This window comes from Bos grunniens, chromosome 2, assembly GCF_055505025.1.
Source record: "Bos grunniens cultivar Pamir isolate PY7600 chromosome 2, Bosgru_T2T1.0, whole genome shotgun sequence".
NCBI classification, from domain to species: Eukaryota; Metazoa; Chordata; class Mammalia; order Artiodactyla; family Bovidae; genus Bos; species Bos grunniens.
In genome coordinates, this window is record NC_141166.1 from 99284734 (window position 1) to 99306221 (window position 21488).

A 21488-nucleotide genomic window follows, 5' to 3' on the forward strand; every position below is an offset into this window, starting at 1 on the left:
ATTAACACAGGTACTATTAATCCTCCTTGTCCACTGGCCCCAGCAACAGAGCATGAGGTGTGCAATTCCTTATGGTTTAAAGGGCAGCCCTCAGCCCTCACCGGTTCCTCTCCCATGAGAGCTGCCAAGGATAGCTTTGCTGGGCGGTCCTATGGGTCTGGCCTGCCTGCCCCAGGGTGAGCTTCATTTCTGGAAGCTGGGCTTACACTGAGTGAATCCTGAGCCCTCCTCTGAAGACTGGGGTCCCCCAGCAGCTTCCTGCTGACAGTCCAGAGGCTGTTCACGGAAGCCAGCCTGCAGAGAAACATCTCAGCCACACAGTCTCACTTTCTCAGGTATGCCCCACACTGCCAAACGGCGTCCCATGAGCTGTGCGCTGGAGGCAGTGCTTGGACTCCTCTGCCAAGCCCCTGGTTTCTTAGAGTGAGGGATGGGACCCCACTCATCCTTGGGAGTTGTCCTCTCTGCCCCCCAGGCCAGGCTAGTGGGTTCCTTCCCAGTGCCAGGCTGATCTGCCACTTGGACCTTACCACCTGGTGTCCATCAGGGGCTACCCATGACCAGGCTGTGGGAGACAGTCTACATACACCCAGCAATTGGTGCTTGGTTCCCCATCTCCAGCCAGGACCTCAGTGGGAGGCTGGGTAAGGGACAGCCAACCCAGGCCAGAGGGGTTCTGTCCTCCAAAAGGAATGTCACTCTCAGTCTCAAGAGGGCCAGGGCCAGGGTGGATGTCTCTGGGGAAAGACACAGTTCTTTGGGGAACTGCCCACAGTTCAGCAGGAAGCAAGTCCTGTGTTTGTTCGTGGCAAGGATCACATTTCACTGTCAATTAGCTGGCTCCCAGCGAGCAGCAGGAATCCCGGCCTAGAAGGTCGCGCGTGGTGGGCTTTCTCTGCAGCTGGGCTGGGACGTGTGTGGCCATGATGCCACTTCCATGGTCAACAGTAACAGCTGGCACGTTCTAAGTCCCATTTGCAACACGTCGTGTTATTCACTTACTAATCCCCATTACAACGTTGTTACTACCCCAGCATTAAATATATCCCACTTGGTAGACAACTGGGGCACAGAGAGGTGGTAAGCTGTCTGAGAGCACACGGCAAGTACAGGGAGGAGCTGGCAATAGAGCACAGGCGTTCTGCCTCCAGAGTTCTCCATAGGTCGGGTATGAGGACAGGGCACCGGGTGAGTCTCCTGTGTAGCCAGGTCAATGTTCAGGGACGCATCAGATCCGAGCGAAATGGTGGTGCAGGCACTGTCAGCCTCACAGGATGGTTAGAGTTGTAGTCTGGACACTCAGGGTCAAGGTTTTTGTGATAAATGTCATGTACATTGGACTGTGTGACATGTAAGCATCATCAGAGTGCTCTAGCCCAGCGTGACTGGTGAGGCAGAGAGGCAGCGCCAGATACCAGCCATGGACACCTGAAGGGCTGGGCCAATTTGAGCTCCTGCTTTCCTCAGTCTGCAGTTCCAATCTCAGGAAAGAGACGCCAGAACACAGCTCCAAAGCCAGCTTCAGGTCCCGTCCAAGGCAACTGTCGTGATCCGAGATGCCCATGGCTCCCTCCATCCTCTGCCTTCAGCCAGGCGCCCACCTGCAGGGGGCCCTTCTCTGTGCCAGGCTTGGGAGGCACTGCACAGGACTGAACAGCACCTGCCTCATATGGCTGTAGCTGGCACTGTCCCGTGTAATTCATCAGCATGCTCTGAGGTGAAGGAAAGGCACCTGCCCTCTCTTCCCCTGTGTCTGCCCACGAGGTCCTTCCCCTGAAGACCTTAGGGAGGGGGATCTACTGATACCTTGTGAAGAGTCAGGGCTCCTGAGCAGTGAGTGGGTGAATGGGAGACGCTGAATGGTTCTGCCAGAAACAAAGAGCAAAGGCTTGTGGGTGGAGCAGAGGAAGCCAGAGGCAGAGCTGAGGGGGTCCACAGATCCGGGCAGCCACTCCCTTGTGTGGCTGTGGGGCGGGTGGTAAGAAAACTGCCTGACCAGTGGGTGCTGCAGAGTAGGCGTAGGAGAATAAGAACATCTTGGAAATCAGGACAAGAGGGACCTGGGATGGAAACAGGTGGACTTGGCCAAGTGAACAAGGAATCTAGAGCTCGGGAACGGAACTCCCAGGAAGAGCTATGTCCTGGCCTGAAGAGCCACAGTTCCTAATCGCTTGTGGCCGAGACTGCTAGTCTGCATAAGGCCTGGTCCTCTGAGGCAGGCAGACACCTGAACTGGCATTTAACAAGGAGCAAAAGGAGTGGAAAGGAAAATGGAAAGTAGCAATTCTGAGGCCCAGTCCCAGATAAAAGCTCAAAGAAGAAGCCCCCAGTCTCAATACAGCTTATACAGTGAGAGAGTAACCTGCAGCCAGCTGAGCATTTCCTCTTCTTTCTCACACCTCACCACAAACACACTTGCCCCACCACAAACACACTCACCCTACCACACACTCAGCCCACCACAAACACATTCACCCTACCACAAACACACATGCCCCACCACAAGCACCTTCTTCACACCCACCTCCCCCCCCCCGCCACACTCAACCACATGTACACACACATACACACACACCACAGAGTATTAAGCTATGAGCCCAGGTTGGAGCTCCAACCTTGGGTCCATGTTCTGGAACAGTGCCACAGTCTTATCTCAGAAAATTTAGAACTGCGGGGACTGAGCCCCTAGGATGAAGTCCAATGAGGCCTTATCCTAAATTCTGGTCTCCAGTGAATGCTGGCAAAATGAGTTTCCAGCTGACAAGCAGAACCACAAAGCCAGACAGTATCTCAAAAGATCACTCAGTGCTGAGGGAACAGATGGGACTCCACCCAAATCCCCCCCAGTAATCACAGTTGCCTTTTAGTAATCCTTTCCGGAAGGCTGATATGGCTACATCCCAGAATCACTGAGTTTTTCTTAGGTTGAAATGGTGCATGGTTATCATGGTTTGGAACCAGACTCAAAATCTGCTCCTCATTATTTATTCACTTTATTATTATTATTATTTTTTTACCATTACTTAAGACCTCATTTTTGTTGGAGTCTCTTCATTGTAGAGTCAGTGCAATCCCTCTTTCAGATTCTTGCCCCCGCTCACATCAGAGTTGCTTTAGAGTGGGAGACTCTGAGGTGCTGGGAGTGCACTTGCAGGGTGGGATCTCTTACTGGGGGCTGGGGTGAGCACGTAGGGCATTTGTGGAGCAAAAATGAAAACCACAACAATCCAATGTACTGGTCGCTCACAGGAAGATGCACAAGGCTGGAGGTCTCTGTGGCCAGCAGACGCCATCTTGTACCCTGCTCGCCTCTTATGTGTGGTGGTTGGGGTGGAGGAACCAATCCTTGGCGTGGTCCTTGTCCTCCCAAACATCCCGGAGTTGGTGTTGCCCAAAGCTTAGAGGCCCATGGGTTTGTCAGTTTCTCCCTTCAGGTCCTCTGTTCAATCTTCAGAGTCCTGAGGTGAGGAAGAAGAAGGTTGTAGCAGCTTCAGAGGGCAGACCAACCTCCCTAGAGTGCATGGTCTGAGAAGTCCCCATTGAGACTGCTGGTGAAGGATATCATAATGCCTGGAGCCAAGTTTCCCCAGAGCCTCAGATTCTCGGCAGTTAATGCAAACTCCCCCTGCCCCCCTCACCCCGGAAAGGTCTGACCGTGCAAACTCCACCCAAAATTGTTCAAAGAAGTAAGCTTTATGGCAGACAAGGGTAAATATGGACACTAGGGTTCTTCTCTGGAGAAGGCAATGGCACCCCACTCCAGTACTCTTGCCTGGAAAATCCCATGGATGGAGGAGCCTGGTGGGCTGCAGTCCATGGGGTTGCTGAGGGTCGGACATGACTGAGCGACTTCACTTTCACTTTTCACTTTCATGCCTTGGAGAAGGAAATGGCAACCCACTCCAGTGTTCTTGCCTGGAGAATCTCAGGGACGGGGGAGCCTGGTGGGCTGCCGTCTATGGGGTCGCACAGAGTCAGACACGACTGAAGCGACTTAGCAGCAGCAGCAGCAGGGTTCTTCTCAAGCTAGGAAGGTATTTAAAGTTATAGGTCTTTCTGCATCTTCCAAATTTTACATTCTATATTTATTTGTTTAATAGAAAAATATGTTAATTATTTACAGGCTAAATTATAACTTTCCCCCCTAAGTCTTCAAATTAAATGGACTTTCTAGGAAACTGCCTGCTCTTTTTTTGTATTCCTGGCAATAGGACTTAATGCATTAAGAGTGAGCCTATTCTGTCTGTTACTACTGTAATTGGTATAAGAATATAACTTTAACTACCATTAATGACAGTGGGATTCTGAACAGAATGCTGTGCTGTTTTCTATGTTTTACTTTTTTCCCATTAAAAAAAATTGAGATATAATCCACATACCATAAATTTAAACATTTTAAAGTATATAATTCAGCGAGTTTTAGCATATTTATACAGTTGTATAGCCATCACCACAATCTAACTTCAGAATATTTTCATCCCCCCAAAAAGAACTGCTGTGTGCATCACCCCATGACCTTTAGCACTCACCCCCCATTCCCCTTCTCAGCCCCTGGCAACCCCCTAATCTGCTTTGTCTCTATGGATACTTGCATTCTTTCAAATCATCCTAAACAATTACTTTGTAAAGGATGAGAAAACTAAACCTCTGAGAAGTTCAGTAACTCGATCAAACCCCACATGTAGTGAGTGGATGAGGCAGATTTAAACCCAGGCCTGTCTGACTCCAGTGCCTGTGCTCGCACACTCCCCTCACTTCTCTGCCCTGTCTACCACTGCTCTCACTCCATCCAAGCACCCCAGTTCAACCTGAACACATTCAAGGGACCTTGCTCGTGCCCCATCTCTGTGGGGCCAGGCGCCCTGCTGCTGCGCGGCAGGCGCTGGCTACCTCACACCTGCTGGGGATCAAGCCAGCCCCTCTTTGTAGACCTTTGGGATGAAGTTGGCCCATCTGGCCATGTGCTGGGTTCCACCTGCAGGGCAAGGCTGATGTTGAAAGTAGGGACCTGGCTGAGAATAAGAATGGGACCAGATGCATGAAGCTAGAGAGCAAGGAAGTGCCAAGAGGGGAAGCAGGAAGACCAAGAATACCTCACATCTTTGGGAACAATTCATCCTGTTCAGAACCACCCAGTGACTTGTTATGCACTTAGGACGTAGTTAGTAGCCCCTCATCTTTTATTTGGAGAAAAGTCTAGCCCACGTGGTTCTTTCATAATCAGGAAGTGTTTCTGGGATGGAAAACTCAAGGAGAGTAGGGAAAACTTGCAACTTTAGATGTCTAATAACTTGGTCACTAGGCCCAATCATCAAAAGAAGCAATTTTTTCAGGTCGCTGGCTTTTGATGTGAACTGCCCCTTTTGCCAAAGGACAGACAAAAATTCTCCATGGCAGCACGGTTTAGGTTAGAGCCCCTGTTTAGTGCAACAGCAGGCATGCCTCAACTGCTAATCCCACATGTTACAAGGCATCTTTATGATACCTTCTGCCTCCACCAAGGCCCCTCCTCCAGTGCTATTGCCAAGGGGAGCAGAGAAAATGATGCCTTTAGCTGTGACCTTTCTGCTCGGAAATCTCTCAGTTGATCAGTTCCCAATATGTTTAATGTGATATTTGCAGGGAGGATGACCTTCATTAAATGGTAAGGTCAAGTGCAACATTGGAGGAGAGAGCCAAGAGACGCATGAGAGTGGCAAGGAGACAGAGAAGGAAATTATTGCTCCCTCTCCCCAGAGTGTTGAATGAATCCAGAAATATTGAAACCAGTCTCTAGGTCTGTGACTATAGCTTTCCAAAATCGAAGGGTGCCAAGTCAAGCTCCAAGGGCTCACCAGCAAGCTCCCTGTATGTACTCGCTTAGTAAATAAAAAGCAAAGGGTAAAGTGAGGCCTGGCTGCCACAGAGCTCAGTTTGCTGTGTCTTTGGGAGGAGCCAAAGTATTTATTTAATTCAGTGGCTGTGAAAGGCATAAACTTCAGCAGTTCTCTTTAGAAGCCTCCCACCCATTCTAGGAAAAAAAAAACAAACCAAGATCACAAAGTGTTTTCTAAGGGCACTCAGAAAGATAAATCTATAGAAAAGACCACAAAGTGTAGCTGCCAGTGAGTTTTTAAAGTCCACATTTGGTTTGCATGTGCCTACAAAACCCAGGCAATCAGAACAAGCTCAGGTAAATCCAAGGTAAAATACTTTTCTTATGTCCCTAAAGGTGTCATTTCTTGGTTATCTTGTCAGTTTCTCCCCAAGATCCTTTGAAATACAGATACAGTTCATGAAGGGAAAAAGCGGTATGACAGAAACAAGAGAGCATGTGTTTTGGCATCAAGAACATCTATGTTTCTGTCCTGTTTCCCCCTTTTACTAGCTAGCAGACTGGGCAAGTTATTGAAGTTTTTTTGCCTGAGTTTCCTTATCTGCAGAATGGGATTATCAATTGAGGTTCTTGGGCTACAAGTCACAGAAAGTCTAACTCAGTGTTCAAACAATGGAGAGGCTCAGTGGCTGACATTGCAGAGGACCAGAGGACCAGCAGCAGCTCAGTCTGGACCTTCTCTCTCTGTATCTGGGCTCCCTGCCCTAGCACATGTCAGCGGTAGAGAAAAGGCTGCAGCAGTTCCAGGCGTATTATGCATACACAAGTTCAGGAGAAAGAGACTCTCTCTTCCAGTCACTCTCCCTTAGGAGAAAGCAAATTTCTTTCCCAGAAGCACTGAACTAACTTCCTATTGTTTCCTATTGGCTCAAAGAAGTCACATGCCATTTCTTAACTAATTGCTATGACAAGAATGCCATACCCTGATTGGCTAAGAGCTGAGATAATCACGATGGTGTGATCACTCACTTAGAGCCAAACATCCTGGAATGTGATTCAAGTGGGCCTTAGGAAGCATCACTACGAAGAAAGCTAGTGGAGGTGATGGAATTCCAGTTGAGCTATTTCAAATCCTAAAAGATGATGCTGTTCTAGTGCTGCACTCAATATGCCAGCAAATTTGGAAAACTCAGCAGTGGCCACAGGACTGGAAAAGGTCAGTTTTCATTCCAATCCCAAAGAAAGGCAATGACAAAGAATGCTCAAACTACTGCACAATTGCACTCATCTCACACACTAGTAAAGTAATGCTCAAAATTCTCCAAGCCAGGCTTCAGCAATACGTGAACCGTGAACTTCCAGATGTTCAAGCTGGTTTTAGAAAAGGCAGAGGAACCAAAGATCAAATTGCCAACATCTGCTGGATCATCAAAGAAGCAAGAGAGTTTCAGAAAAACATCTATTTCTGCTTTATTGACTACACCAAAGCCTTTGACTGTGTGGATCACAATAAACTGTGGAAAATTCTGAAAGAGATGGGAATACCAGACCACCTGACCTGCTCTTGAGAAACCTGTATGCAGGTCAGGAAGCAACAGTTAGAACTGGACATGGAACAACAGATTGGTTCCAAATAGGAAAAGGAGTACATCAAGGCTGTATATTGTCACCCTACTTATTTAACTTCTATGCAGAGTACATCATGAGAAATGCTGGGCTGGAAGAAGCACAAGCCAGAATCAAGATTGCTGGGAGAAATATCAATAACCTCAGATATGCAGATGATACCACCCTTATGGCAGAAAGTGAAGAGGAACTGAAGAGCCTCTTGATGAAAGTCAAAGTGGAGAGTGAGAACTTTGGCTTAAAGCTCAACATTCAGAAAACTAAGGTCATGGCATCTGGTCCCATCACTTCATGGGAAATAGATGGGGAAACAGTGGCTGACTTTATTTTTGTGGGCTCCAAAATCACTGCAGATATTAAATTAAAAGACGCTTACTCCTTGGAAGGAAAGTTATGACCAACCTAGACAGCATATTAAAAAGCAGAGACATTACTTTGTCAACAAAGGTCCATCTAGTCAAGGCTATGGTTTTTCCAGTATTCATGTATGGATGTGAGAGTTGGACTATGAAGAAAGCTGAGCACTGAAGAATTGATGCTTTTGAACTGTAGTGTTGGAGAAGACTCTTGAGAGTCCCTTGGACTGCAAGGAGATCCAACCAGTCCATCCTAAAGGAGATCAGTCCTGGGTGTTCATTGGAAGGACTGATGTTGAAGCTGAAACTCCAATCCTTTGGCCACCTGATGTGAAGAGCTGACTCATTTGAAAAGACCCTGATACTGGGAAAGATTGAAGGCAGGAGAAGGGGACGACAGAGGATGAGATGGTTGGATGGCATCAATGACTCAATGGACATGAGTTTGGGTAAACTCTGGGAGTTGGTGATGGACAGGGAGGCCTGGCATGCTGCTGTTCGTGTGTTCGCAAAGAGTTGGGCATGACTGAGCGACTGAACTGAACTGAACTGAGTTCCTCAGCTTATCAATGACAAATGATTTCTCTTGGATCAAATAGGCCCACTTCTGGAGCTAGAGCTAGAGCTGGGAATGGGATCTCTTTCCTGGGAAGGCCAAGGGATGGATGGATGATGCTTAGGTAGGTACCACTAACCCAATTCACAGAAAATTGTGAGAATTATATGAAATATGTGACAGTATTCAGCCCAGTCCGTGGCACAGAGTGAATCTCAGTGAGAGTTTTTTAAGGTGGAAGCTGGGGAAGAATATCTTGGATGAGTGAAACCAGAAATGAATCACCTATCTGGAGGCTACAGGTTAAGAGAACATGCTTCTAAATTACTTAAAATTCTATTCCAATAACTTACCCAGCACCCACCACCTCCCAAACACAAACAGTGTGTTAGAGTTAAGACAATCCTCAGGATGCCTCTAAGCACTGGAGTAGGAATCAGAAGACCATTTCCTGGCTGAAAGACACAACTTGTCTGAGCCTTCATTTCCTCCCATTAATTTGCTCTTGGTTAATTGCCATCTCTGAAAGTGGTCTCTCATTGTTCACATGTGCTCACTTGCTTCAGTCGTGTCCAACTCTTTGTGACCCTATGGATAACAGCCCGCCAGGCTGTCCATGGGATTCTCCAGGCAGGAGTACTGGAGTGGGTTGCCATTTCCTCCTCCAGGGGATCTTCCCAACCCAGGGATCAAACCCCCATCTCTTATGTCTCCTGCGTTGGCAAGCAGGTTCTTTACCACTAGCGCCACAGTACTCTTTAACAGGACTTTCTGCAATGATGGAAATGGTTTTGGTGCTGTCCAGTACAGTAGCCACTAGCTGTATGTATGGCTTAGGAGCTGAATTTTCAATTTTCTTTACTCTTCATTTTAATATAAATAGCCACATGTGGCTAGTGGCTACTGTAATGGATAATACAACCCTAGACTATAGTTTCCTAGACACTGAGGCAGAAGTTTCTCCTTCCTCCATATCTCACCCCAGCCTTGAGTCAAGCCCTTGGAGGGCCCTTCATCGGTGCCTCTGACTGCCTGACTGAATGATGCCACTTTTGCACTGAATCAGAACAGACTTGCCCCCACACAGCTGTGTGACAGAGGAGAGACAAGTGAAACTGACTTGGGCTCAAGAGTGATATGCTGCTTGCTCCGTTGTCTGCAGTACTGGATTGCTTTATTATCTAGGTCATTATCAGGTCTGTTCCTGGCTGGGTTTGCATGTGTGCCTGTTAATTGTTTGTGTAAATAAGAATGACCCTGGATGGTAAGAGAAGCTGCCCCCTCTTCGTCTTCCTGGCACAGGGCTCTGCGTTCCAGGTTGATGGCCTTTGTCCTGGTCTCCTGCTCACTCCAGCACTTGCTGAGAACATACAGGCTTGAAAAGGGGAGGGAAAAAACCCACTCCAGGAGCTGAGCAGACTGAATATGTTCTTCAGCTTCTACCACTGTGTTCTGGAAGTGCCACGGCTAACCCTCTCTTGGGAGAAACAATGGCCCCTGTGAACAGGGCCCTTTCTTGGGGAGCTCACGTTACCTCTCTCTCCTAGGGCTCACATTACCTCTGTCTCCTCCAGGAAAAGGCCGTGGCCGATCCTCAGGTAGATACGATGCCCTCCTCCCTGTTGTCATCAAGACGATCGAAGCCCTCACATCGTTAGGTTGACTCTAGAAGGGTTGAGATGTGGGGGTTGTTTTTCGGCTTCAGTGAGGAGTAGCTTATTTGTAAACTCTACCCTGCTTCTGAACTGAACCTTGAAACTCAATTTGCTGAGGAAACTGCCTCTTTTCAGAGTATTTATTACGGTGTGTGCGCCACCTAGTGGCTGCTGTCTGAAAATCAGACAGTCCGGCCACCAATCTTTCGTCTCATTTTTCCGTGTCAAACAAAAGACCTTAGGAAACCTGTCTTTGCTGAGTAAACTCCGTTTTCCTTCTACCCCCTCGCAGATGACTCTCTGTGATCCCAAACTCTCCTCTCGTGGAGCTCTCGTCCTAAGAGAAGCCTGGACGTCTTCCCGGGACTTTCCAGTGTCTGTCAAAAGAATTTTACAGGCTGCCTTGAGACTTCAGAAAGCTTCTCAAGAAAGAATAGATGAGCCTTCCTGCTTATGTCCCAGAGCTTCACAAGCTCCCTCGGTGCCAGCGGCACCCTGAGTGGCGCTCTGGCTGGGTCCTGCACGTGGGATTCAGTCACCCAGGACTGAAGGGTGACTAGGGGGCCTCTTACCCTTCTTCCTGGGACCACACCAGCCACACAGCATGGAGTATGAGCTGTCCCTGGGGATGGACATTATGTTCAGGGAACCATAGCGAATATTTTATTGAAGTCATTGCTGTGTATTTTGTTTTATTGTGGCAAAATATACATATCATAAAATTTACATTTTTGACCACATCCAAGTGTACAGTTCAGGGGCATTAAATATAAGCACATTGTCGTGCAGCTCTCATCAACTGTCCATCTCCAGAGCTTTTTTGTCATTCCCTACCAAAAACTTTCACACTCTCCACACAATCGCTCCCCGTTCCTCCCTGCTGCCTGCCCCTGCTTAGGCTGATCCTGCTTTCTGTGAATTTGCCTCATCGAATTAGATACCTTATATACATGGAATTATACAATTTTTGCTGTTCTGTGTCTGGCTTAGTCAAATATTTTTAGTTGTGGCTGTTTTACTTGGGCTGTAGAGACCTTTCTTTTCTGTTTTCTCTGGAGGAGAAACGGGAAAGAAGTCAGCAAAATGAACTTAAACCTTGCCCTTGAGCCCACGCCAGCCCTGGATGTGCTCTGCGGCTGGGTGTGCCTCTGAAAACTGCTGTGGTGTCAAGCAAAGGAGGAGCCACCACTGAAATCTCTCAAAACAAACAAGGAAGGGTCCATTGTTCAGTGGCTTAGGCGAATCAGGTCTCGCCTGGCATTTCCTGGCCCAGGTTTACAGGGACCCTAAGGAGGCAGTTACTGTGAAGTCTGACGCCAGGGGCTGTCACTGCAGAGCCTGTGGGGACCTGGAGGGTCTGACCCTGAGGGTTTGTGGCCAGGCAGGCAAGAGGCAGCTCTGAGTGTCTGGACTTGGTGGTGCAGTGGCTTTGGGGTTTGTGTGACTGGAGGTAACCTGAGGATTCAAGGGGGTTTGTGTCTATACTTCTTTCTTCCTCCATTCTGTAGGAACAGATTGTTTACCTATTGTTTACCTATTGAACAGAAAGGACCCTTTGGTAGAAATGGCTGTTATAATGTGTGTAGATTTCAACTCTGTTATGGAACTATAATTCTGAAAATGACACTTTCCAGGGAAAAAGGGTTTGGAGCGCCAGAGTGAGTCATTGTACTGGTAACAACTAACATTTACACAGCATTTAAATGGCTTATAAAGCACTTTTCACTCACATGATCTCATTTTTCATCCCAAAGAACAGAAAGAGGCAAGAAGCATCTATAAATGGCACCAGGAAATGGTGTTTCATTTATTGGTGTCAATTAATTGGTGGTTATCGCAGATCTGCCCATGGGCTTCAACTCTTTTCCTTGGCTGAAAAGAGGGATTCACTAGGAAGTTCTCCCAGGAACAAGGACTCTTGGCCTCTAGGCCAAGGTCTTTTAGTTGATAAGCGGGACATGTTGAGTTCAATAGTAACTTATTTCTTTGCGGAACTTCTCAGAGCGTTTAACATGTTAGTGTGCATTGGGACTTCCCCAAGGTGGGGTAGAGTATATGTTTCTCACACATATTTTATAATGGAGAAGTGTTTGAGGCTAACGTTCCTTGGGACACAGTTTGGGAAGTACTGACTCAAGAGGGTGGGTCCCTTGGACCAGGGCTACCAAAAAACTGGAACCAAAGAGCTTTGCAGAGAGGTAAGAAAGCTGCAGATCTAAGCAGAATGGTCAGAACCCTATAGAAGAAGAGCACGTGGTGAGGGGCTCGCTCTTGGAGTAAGGGTAGAATAAGTCTGAAGGCAGGATGTCCAGCCACAGAACTTCCCATGGCTATCCAACTCGTTTGAGCAAGATCGGTGCAGCATCTGCCCTTCCAGTCTCTACCAGGTGGACAGCAGTGGGATATGGAAGAACCTGCATCCACTCAGGTTCAAGGGGAGTCCCTCAAAATGGTCAGGCCCTCTCACAGAGGAAATGAAGGATACCTGCGTCATTTAGTCCTGTGGGGATCGCACTTAACAGGAGCCATCAGCACAGGTTTGGAGACCCCTCAGTCATGCCTTTTGAATGACACATTTATTTCAATGGGGTTTGATTTTTATCATGGACAAGCGTAGAAGTTGTAGAAATATTGCTTTCCCAGCCTCTTAAATCATAGGTACGGCAATAGCTGCCCTTTGGAGGGCTTTCACTGTAACACACACTGTCCTGAGCATTCTACATCGACATTTTTACCTGACTCACAACAAACCTCTGCAAGAGGTTTTATTACTTTCTTCATTTTATAGATGAGGAAATTGTATCTTAGAAATATTTGGTGTCTTGTTGTTGATCACTCATCTATAGCTCAGACATTAACCCAAATAACGTTGTAGTCTCTATGTTTAACCAATGATACTTGACTGCCTCATCACATGTAGAAAAGATTGGTGGTTGCCCTACCTGCCTAGTCATTCTCCCCATCTAACTTTCCAGAAGGGTCAAATTTATTCCAAAAACTCAAGACTATTTCCCAGCTTCCTTTTCAGCCTGTCCACTGAGATGTGAGCAGAAGTTGTTGGGTGTTGTTTCTGGGAAGGCTACTTAAAGGGCTAATATACACCCTGTTGACCTTTTCCTGATTTTTGTGCATGCTAAGTCGCTTCAGTCGTGTTTGACTCTTTGCGACCCCATGGACTTGTAGCACCCCAGCTCCTCTGTCCATGGGATTCTCCAGGCAAGAATACTGGAGCCGGTTGCCATGCCCTTCTCCAGGGGATCTTCCTGACCTAGGGATCGAATCCTGTCTCTTAAGTCCCCTGCATTGGCAGGCAGGTTCTTTACCGCTAGCGCCGCCTTTCCCTGATTCCACCTGCCTAAATCTTGGAGGTGGTGGCAAGAGTTCCAGCAGCCATCTTGGACCACGAGGTGCCCTTGAGGGTGGACATCCCCATTCTAATGATGACAAAGCAGGAAGGTAGATGTCTCTGCCAACCATGGAATCAACACACCCACTATTGAATCCATACCATCAGAGATAAATTAGCCTTTATTGTTTTTAAACCACTGTTAGATTTTCTTTCAGTTCTGTTAAATGAAACAAATCCTGACAGATACACCAAGCCATATTTCAAATTGTGCTTCCTGGTGTGAATTTCTGCCTGCCCATCAATGAATAATTTCCTCCATTAAGCCGTTTCCCTTCCACGCCCCAGGGAAGCATGTTCCCTCCCTGTCTGATTCAAGTCCTAAGTCCCAGTGACCTTTTCCACACCCACCCAGCCTCTTCCTTTCTAAATCCAGCAATTAATACCATTCCCACACATCTGGCCCTGCATTTTTCTCAGCACCATTCAAAATAATATTAGGAATGTTTTATACCAACAACTGTTTGGGGAGAAGCACGGTTTAGTGTAAAAAGCACTGACGTGGTAGAAAAATAAGGGGGTGACTTGCCCCTTTGCAAACAGCAAGGTTGTAAAGGGAGAGCTGGTAGGTGATCGCTTCCTCCACATGAGCCTGAGACCCCCTGACTCGGCCAGTAATGACTTTTCCATTTTATGGGAAGCAGATGGGATTTTAATGGACTGTGACTATTGTCTATTTTCTTTAAGCAACGTACACCGAGATCTCTGTGCCCCTTCCAGGCACGAGGAAGCATAGTCACAAAAAAGGAGGTAATGTTTGCAAGTTCCTACTTAAACTCTTTCCTTTAGAAATCATGCTGCTTTTTTTTTTTTATTTCCTATAAATAAGAGGAGACCCCAGCCCTCTGTTTCCTAGATGAAGCAAAAGAGTTGTGATTAGGTAGTACCCCAGTGCCACTTTTTTTAACCCTGAAGAAAACAAACAAAAAAAATGGGTCATTTCTTGATACAATAAATATGAGGATATTCTTAGCAGGGGCTTCCGGGGGGACGCAAGTGGTAAAGAATCTGCCTGCCATGCAGCAACCATAGGGGAAAGACTGGGTAGAATTTGGGGAGAGCAGTGGAGAGGGGTCCTGGGAAGGCTGGCAAAATTCTGCCTTCTAACAAAAGAACTGATTATGAGGGTTTTCACTCCATAGTAACTTATGAAGCTTACATTTGTTTTATGGCACTCTCTGTGTTTGGTAGCTTAGCTGGTAAAGAATCCACCTGCAGTGTAGGAGACCTGGTTCAATTCCTGGTTCTGGAAGATACCCTGGAGAAGGGATGGGCTACCCACTCCAGCATTCTTGGGCTTCCCTGTGGCTCAGCTGGTAAAGAATCTACCTGCAATGCGGGAGCCCTGGGTTCGGAAGATCCCCTGTAGAAGGGAACAGCTACCCACTCCAGTATTCTGGCCTGGAGAATTCCACAGACTATATAGTCCCTGGAGTCACAAAGAGTCGGACACGACAGAGCAACTGTCACTTTTTTTTCTGTGTTTGTTATATTTAACATAAAAGGTTTTAAAAAGGGGAGAAGAAGAGATCACATCCTCCCATTAGAACTGTCTCTTAGTCATGTTCATATGCAAGTATCAGGGTTCTTTAACCCCCTCATTGCCAAGGAAGCAGTGCAGGCTCCAGAAAATAGAAGAATCCCATTTCTGTAGAGAAGGTGTGACAATAATAATTGTCCAGCTGGTTGCAGCTAAAAGAGTATTATATAATTTTTTCTCTTCTGATCTTTAGTGTGACCCCATAAGACATGCTTTAACAGTTTTTTATTTTATATTGGAGTATAGTTGATTTACAATGTTGTGTTTCAGATATACAGCAAATGAATCAGTTACACATACACATTCTTTTTAAGATTCTTTTCTCATGTAGGTAATTACAGAATATTGAGTAGAATTCCCTGTGCTATGCAAAAGGTCCTTGCTGATTATTTTATATATACTAGTATGTCTGTGTTATCCCAAACTCCTAATTATCCCCACCTCCCCCCAGTTGGTTTCCCCTTTAGTAACCATAGTTCTTTTTCAAAGTCTATAAGTCTGTTTCCAAATAGGAAAAGGAGTTCGTCAAGGCTGTATATTGTCACCCTGCTTATTTAACTTATATGCAGAGTACATCATGAGAAACGCTGGACTGGAAGAAACACAAGCTGGAATCAAGATTGCCGGGAGAAATATCAATAACCTCAGATATGCAGATGACACCACCCTTATGGCAGAAAGTGAAGAGGAACTGAAGAGCCTCTTGATGAAAGTGAAAGTGGAGAGTGAAAAATTTGGCTTAAAGCTCAACATTCAGAAAACGAAGATCATGGCATCCAGTCCCACCACTTCATGGGGAAATAGATGGGGAAACAGTGGAAAGAGTGTCAGACTTTATTTTTGGGGGCTCCAAAATCACTACAGATGGTGACTGCAGACATGAAATTAAAAGACGCTTACTCCTTGGAAGGAAAGTTATGACCAACCTAGATAGCAAATTCAAAAGCAGAGACATTACTTTGCCAACAAAGGTTCATCTAGTCAAGGCTATGGTTTTTCCTGTGGTCATGTATGAATGTGAGAGTTGGACTGTGAAGAAGGCTGAGTGCAGAAGAATTGATGCTTTTGAACTGTGGTGTTGGAGAAGACTCTTGAGAGTCCCTTGGAGTGCAAGAAGATCCAACCAGTCCATTCTGAAGGAGATCAGCCCAGGGATTTCTTTGGAAGGAATGATGCTAAAGCTGAAACTCCAGTACTTTGGCCACCTCATGCGAAGAGTTGACTCATTGGAAAAGACTCTGATGCTGGGAGGGATTGGGGGCAGGAGGAAAAGGGGACGACAGAGGATGAGATGGCTGGATGGCATCACTGACTTGATGGACGTGAGTCTCAGTGAACTCTGGGAATTGGTGATGGACAGGGAGGCCTGGCGTGCTGCGATTCATGGGGTCGCAAGGAGTCGGACACGACTGAGCGACTGATCTGTTCTGATAAGTGTTTTGTAGATAAGTTCATTTGTATCATTTTTTCTAGATTCCATGTATAAAGGCTTTGTCTCTGTCTGATTTACTGCACTTAGTATGATAATCTCTAGGTCCAACCATGTTGCTGCAAATGATATTATTTCATTCCTTTTGTGGCTGAGTAATATTTCATTGTATATACGTTCCATGTCTTTTTTATCCCTTCCTCTGTTGATGGACATTGAGTTGCTTCCGTGTCTTGGCTATTGTAAATAGTGCTGTACTGAATATTGGGGCACATGTATCTTTTTGAATTATGGCTTTCTCTGGATATAGGCACAAGAGTGGGATTGCTGCATCATACGGTAGTTCTATTTTTAGTTGTTTTTTTTTTTTCAACAAGTCTCCTGCTAGTGGTAAAGAATCCGCCTGCCAATGCAGGAGACATAAGAGACATAGGTTCAATCCCTGGGTCAGGAGGATCCGCTGGAGAAGGGCATGGCAACCCAGTATTCTGGCCTGGAGAACCCCATGGACAGAGGAGCCTTGCAGGCTACAGTCAATGTGGTTGCAAAGAGTCGGACACAGCTGAGCAACTTAGCATGCATGCACATGCACACCATTTTCCATAGTGGCTGCGCCAACTTACATTCCCACCAACAGTCTGGGAGGGTTCCCTTTCCTCCACACTCTCTTCAGCAGTTTTTGTTTGTAGACTTTTTGATGATGGCCATTTTGAGCTGTGTGAGGTGATTCTTCATTGTAGGTTTTTTTTCACAAGTCAAAAGACATACTTTTTTTTTCTTAACAGTTGTCTTACAAAGGAAGAAGCTGGGGCACCAAGGGGTTGAGTTAACTTGTAGTTAGGAAGTGCCCAGGTGGGAACTCAAATGCAGGCAGTCTGGGTTTTCCTCACCACCTCTTTGGGGGATGGGAAGTGGGGTAGAACCTTTTCTCTCTGGGTGTCTTACATTTCTTCCATCTCATTTAAATGAAAATAAAACAGGATCTTACCAGAGAGAGATGCTTCTAATTTTGGCATGGCTAGCATTAGCCAGTTTGGTTGTGCCAACAAGCAGGCCCAAGCTCCCGTTCCCTTCTCAGTGTTGCAAGTCATCCCAACGTACCCAGGTCTGAGAGGTGTCCTCACACACAGGACTCTTGGTGCTAAAAGAAGGAAAATCCCAGGCACCCTGGGAGAGTTGCCCTCCCTGAATGGGCCCCTGCCTCAGAGGGACGCAGGGACAGTCTCCCCAGAACAAAGCTCAGGTGACAGAGGGATGCTATGAGGCATCCATGAGCCACAGACCCCACTGGCAAACACAGCAAGCAGGGAGATGTGGCGCTGCAGACTGAGTCAGCTTCCTAACGTGGAAGGCTGAGTTAAGCCTGACACCTAGAGAAGGAAAAAAAAATCGATGATAGCATAGGAATGGTTTGAATGAGAGCAAAATTTGCATTTCTTTGTATTGGGCCATAAATCCCTTTTGGACTTCCCGTGAGTCTAGACCTTGTTTAATTCTGTCAGTCACTCTAGCCGGGCACTGTGGTCTTCAGATGAGGATTTGTGCATGCTGCTATAATCCCTTGCCACAGAACAGGGCTCAGGGCATCCACAAATGTCACGGTCGCCTCTGCAGCTCTTAAGTGATGGACTCGTTGTCAGAGGGGATGTGATTCAGCAGAGGCCACACAGCTTGCCAGCAGCATCCTTTTCCTTGGGTCATGTCATGGACAGGAGAGGCAGACATGGAATTGTAGAGTCACCGCAGTGGAAGGGACATGGGAGGAGATGTGTAGCTGAGGCCTGGGGGGAGGGGTGGTACTGCCATAGGTGGTCGGGGCTGGTGAGGGAGCAAGGACATTAAACATGATCACCCTGTGACTTCCTTTCATGCATATTCCTCACTATATTGCTTTTAATATTAATTCAACAATATTTGTTAAGCATCCAGTGAGTGTTTATTCTAGGCTTTGGGGATCAGCACCAAGTGTCATGGGTGAAGTCTGTGTCCTCGTGGCATTATGTTCTGGTAGGGGAACTGACCTTCTGGAAGAGCTTATACTCCTAGGCCTGGGTCTCACAGTCTTGCTGCCTTTGCTGCCTGTCCACTGTAGATCTTACACATGGAGTGCCAACGTGTTACCTTTAAGGATCTGTTGCGAAGGTACCCATTTTGAAAAACACGCTCGAGAAGGGTTGGTACAGCTGCTCCCCACGTCCCCAGTGAACATCTCTAATCCAATCCTAGGAACCCCGTGGACAGTCATACAGGTTGCGCTCTGCACAATGTCATAGGGCACCATACACTTAGATCCGCCTTGACCAGCACCAGCTTAGGTGATACCCCTGCCCCACCATCAACCTCAGGCAGAAACCTTATCATCTCATCCTGCCACAGGAGGAGGCCTTTGAATTTATCCCTACAAATGAGTTTACCCTACTTGACTTCCAGTTCTAAAATCTTGACCTGTCTTTGTTTCTTCTAAAATGAAAATTGATCTTATTACTCTATTCAAATCCTTCTTAATTCAGTGGCTTTCAAACTTCAGTGAACTGCATCTTACATTATGACCCAGTGTATATTTACGTGCATGCATTACTGCTACTGCTAAGTCACTTCAGTTGTGTCCGACTCTGTGCGACCCCATACACGGCAGCCCACCAGGTTCCCCTGTCCCTGGGATTCTCCAGGCAAGAACACTGGAGTGGGTTGCCATTTCCTTCTCCAATGCATGAAAGTGAAAAGTGAAAGTGAAGCCACTCGGTTATGTCCAACCCTTAGCGACCCCATGGACTGCAGCCTACCAGGCTCCTCCATCCATGGGATTTTCCAGGCAAGAGTACTGGAGTGGGGTGCCATTGCCTTCTCCGACGTGCATGCATACCTATACACAAACAGATAGACAGACAACTAAAACCTTCCCCTCAGCTACTTACATTGTGTTCTCTTTCCTACTGAGAAAAGTACAGTGATTCAGAGTGGCCAGGATCTGGTTTTCCATCTCAGTTCCTCAGTTATTAGCCGTGTTAACAAAGCAGCACAACCTGAGTGGTTTTAAACGGAAAATATTTATTCTATGACAGCTCTGGAGGCTATAAAATGTCAAATCCAGGTGTCAGCAGGGTAGACTCCTCCTGAGAGCTTGTGAGGGAGGATCTGTTCATGCCTCCCTCCTGGCTTCGGTGCCAGCCAGCCATCCTGGCCGTCCTTGGTTTGTAGACCTATCACTCTCCTCTCCTCCTCCATCTTTACATGGTGCTCTCCCTGTGTCCCTGACTTCACATAGTCTTCTTCTGATATCAACACCAGCCATGTTGGATTAGGGGCCACTCTGCTCCAGTATGACCTCATCTTAACTCATGACATCTATAACACCTTATTTCCAAATAAAGACCCATTCTGAGATGGTGGGGATTCCCCCTGGTGGCTCAGTTCAGTGCAATTCAGTTGCTCAGTCATATCCAACTCTTTGCAACCCTATGAACTGCAGTATGCCAGGCCACCTTGTCCCTCACCAACTCCCGGAGCTTGTTCAAATTCATGTCCATTGAGTCGGTGATGCCATCTAACCATCTCATCCTCTGCCATCCCCTTCTCCTCGTGCCTTCAATCTTCCCCAGCATCAGGGTCTTTTCCAATGAGTCAGTTCTTTGCATCAGATGGCCAAAGTATTGGAGCTTCAGCATCAGTCCTTCCAATGAATATTCAGGACCAATTTCCTTTAGGATGGACTGGTTGGATCTCCTTGCAGTCCAAGGGACTCTCAAGAGTCTTCTCCAACACCACAGTTCAAAAGCATCAACTTTTCAGTGCTCAGCCTTCTTTATTGTCCAACTCTCACATTCACACATGAACTACTGGAAAAACCATACCTTTGACTAGATGGACTTTTGTCAGCAAATGTCTCTGCTTTTTAACATGCTGTCTAGGTTTGTCATGGTTTTTCTTCCTAGGAGCAAGCTTCTTTTAATTTCATGGCTGCAATCACCATCTGCAGTGATTTTGGAGCCCAAGAAAATAAAGTCTCTCACTGCCATAAAGTGATGGTACTGGATGCCATGATCTTCATTTTTTGAATGTTGAGTTTTAAGTCAGCTTTTTTACTCTCCTCTTTCACTTTTATCAAGGGGCTCTTTAGTTCCTCTTTGCTTTCTGCCATAAGGGTGGTGCCATCTTGATATTCCTCCTGGCAATCTTGATTCCAGCTTGTGCTTCATCCAGCCCAGCATTTCACATGATGTACTCTGCATACAAGTTAAACAAGCAGGGTGACAATATACAGCCTTGATGTACTCCTTTTCCTATTTGGAACCAGTTTGTTGTCCCATGTCCAGTTCTAACTGTTGCTTTTTGACCTGCATATAGATTTTTCAGGAGGCAGGTAAGGTGGTCTTGTATTCCCATCTCTTTCAGAATTTTCCACAGTTTGTTGTGATCCACACAGTCAAAGGTTTTGGCATAGTCAATAAAGCAGAAATAGATGTTTTTTCTGGAACTCTCTTGCTTTTTCGATGACCCAGCGGATGTTGGCAATTTGATCTCTGGTTCCTCTGCCTTTTTTAAATCCAGCTTGAACATCTGGAAGTTCTCAATTCATGTACTGTTGAAGCCTTGCTTGGAAAATTTTGAGCATTAATTTGCCAGCATGTGAGATGAGTTCAATTGTGCGGTAGTTTGAACATTCTTTGGCATTGCCTTTCTTTGGGATTGGAATGAAAACTGGTGGCTCAGTCAGTAAAGAATCCATCTGCAAAGTGTGAGACCTGGGTTCAGTCCCTGGGTCGGGAAGATCCCCTGGAGAAGGGAATGGCAATCTACTCCAATATTCCTGCCTGGGAAATCCCATGGACAGAGGAGCCTGGAAAGATACAGTGCATGGGGTCACAAGAGTTGGACACAGCTTAGTGACTAAACCACCGCCTGAGATGGTGGGAGTTAGCCCTGTAGCATGTTTGTTTTGAGGGGGACACAATTCAAGACGTAACAGACCTTAGACAAGTACTTCAGCTTCCTCATCTGCAAAATGGAGATAAAAATGGAACCAACATCTGAGGATCAGAGTTAACAGTGATACATGAAACTCTCAGAGACGTGCTGTGATAGACTATAGTAATTACTACTTAACT

General features: G+C 46.5%; 1 protein-coding gene and 1 long non-coding RNA gene across 2 annotated transcripts in view; one reads left to right on the forward strand and one right to left on the reverse strand.

The window, feature by feature from the left end:
- The window catches only part of DAPL1 (death associated protein like 1), a 111596-nt gene that overhangs the window by 9953 nt on the left and 80155 nt on the right, over positions 1-21488 (forward strand). The window lies entirely within an intron of this gene.
- LOC147378399 (uncharacterized) lies at positions 2970-10110 on the reverse strand. Its single transcript, XR_015146549.1, has 2 exons — positions 9913-10110; positions 2970-3458 (listed from the first exon to the last, which is right to left on the reverse strand). It is a non-coding gene; the product is annotated as an uncharacterized LOC147378399 (long non-coding RNA).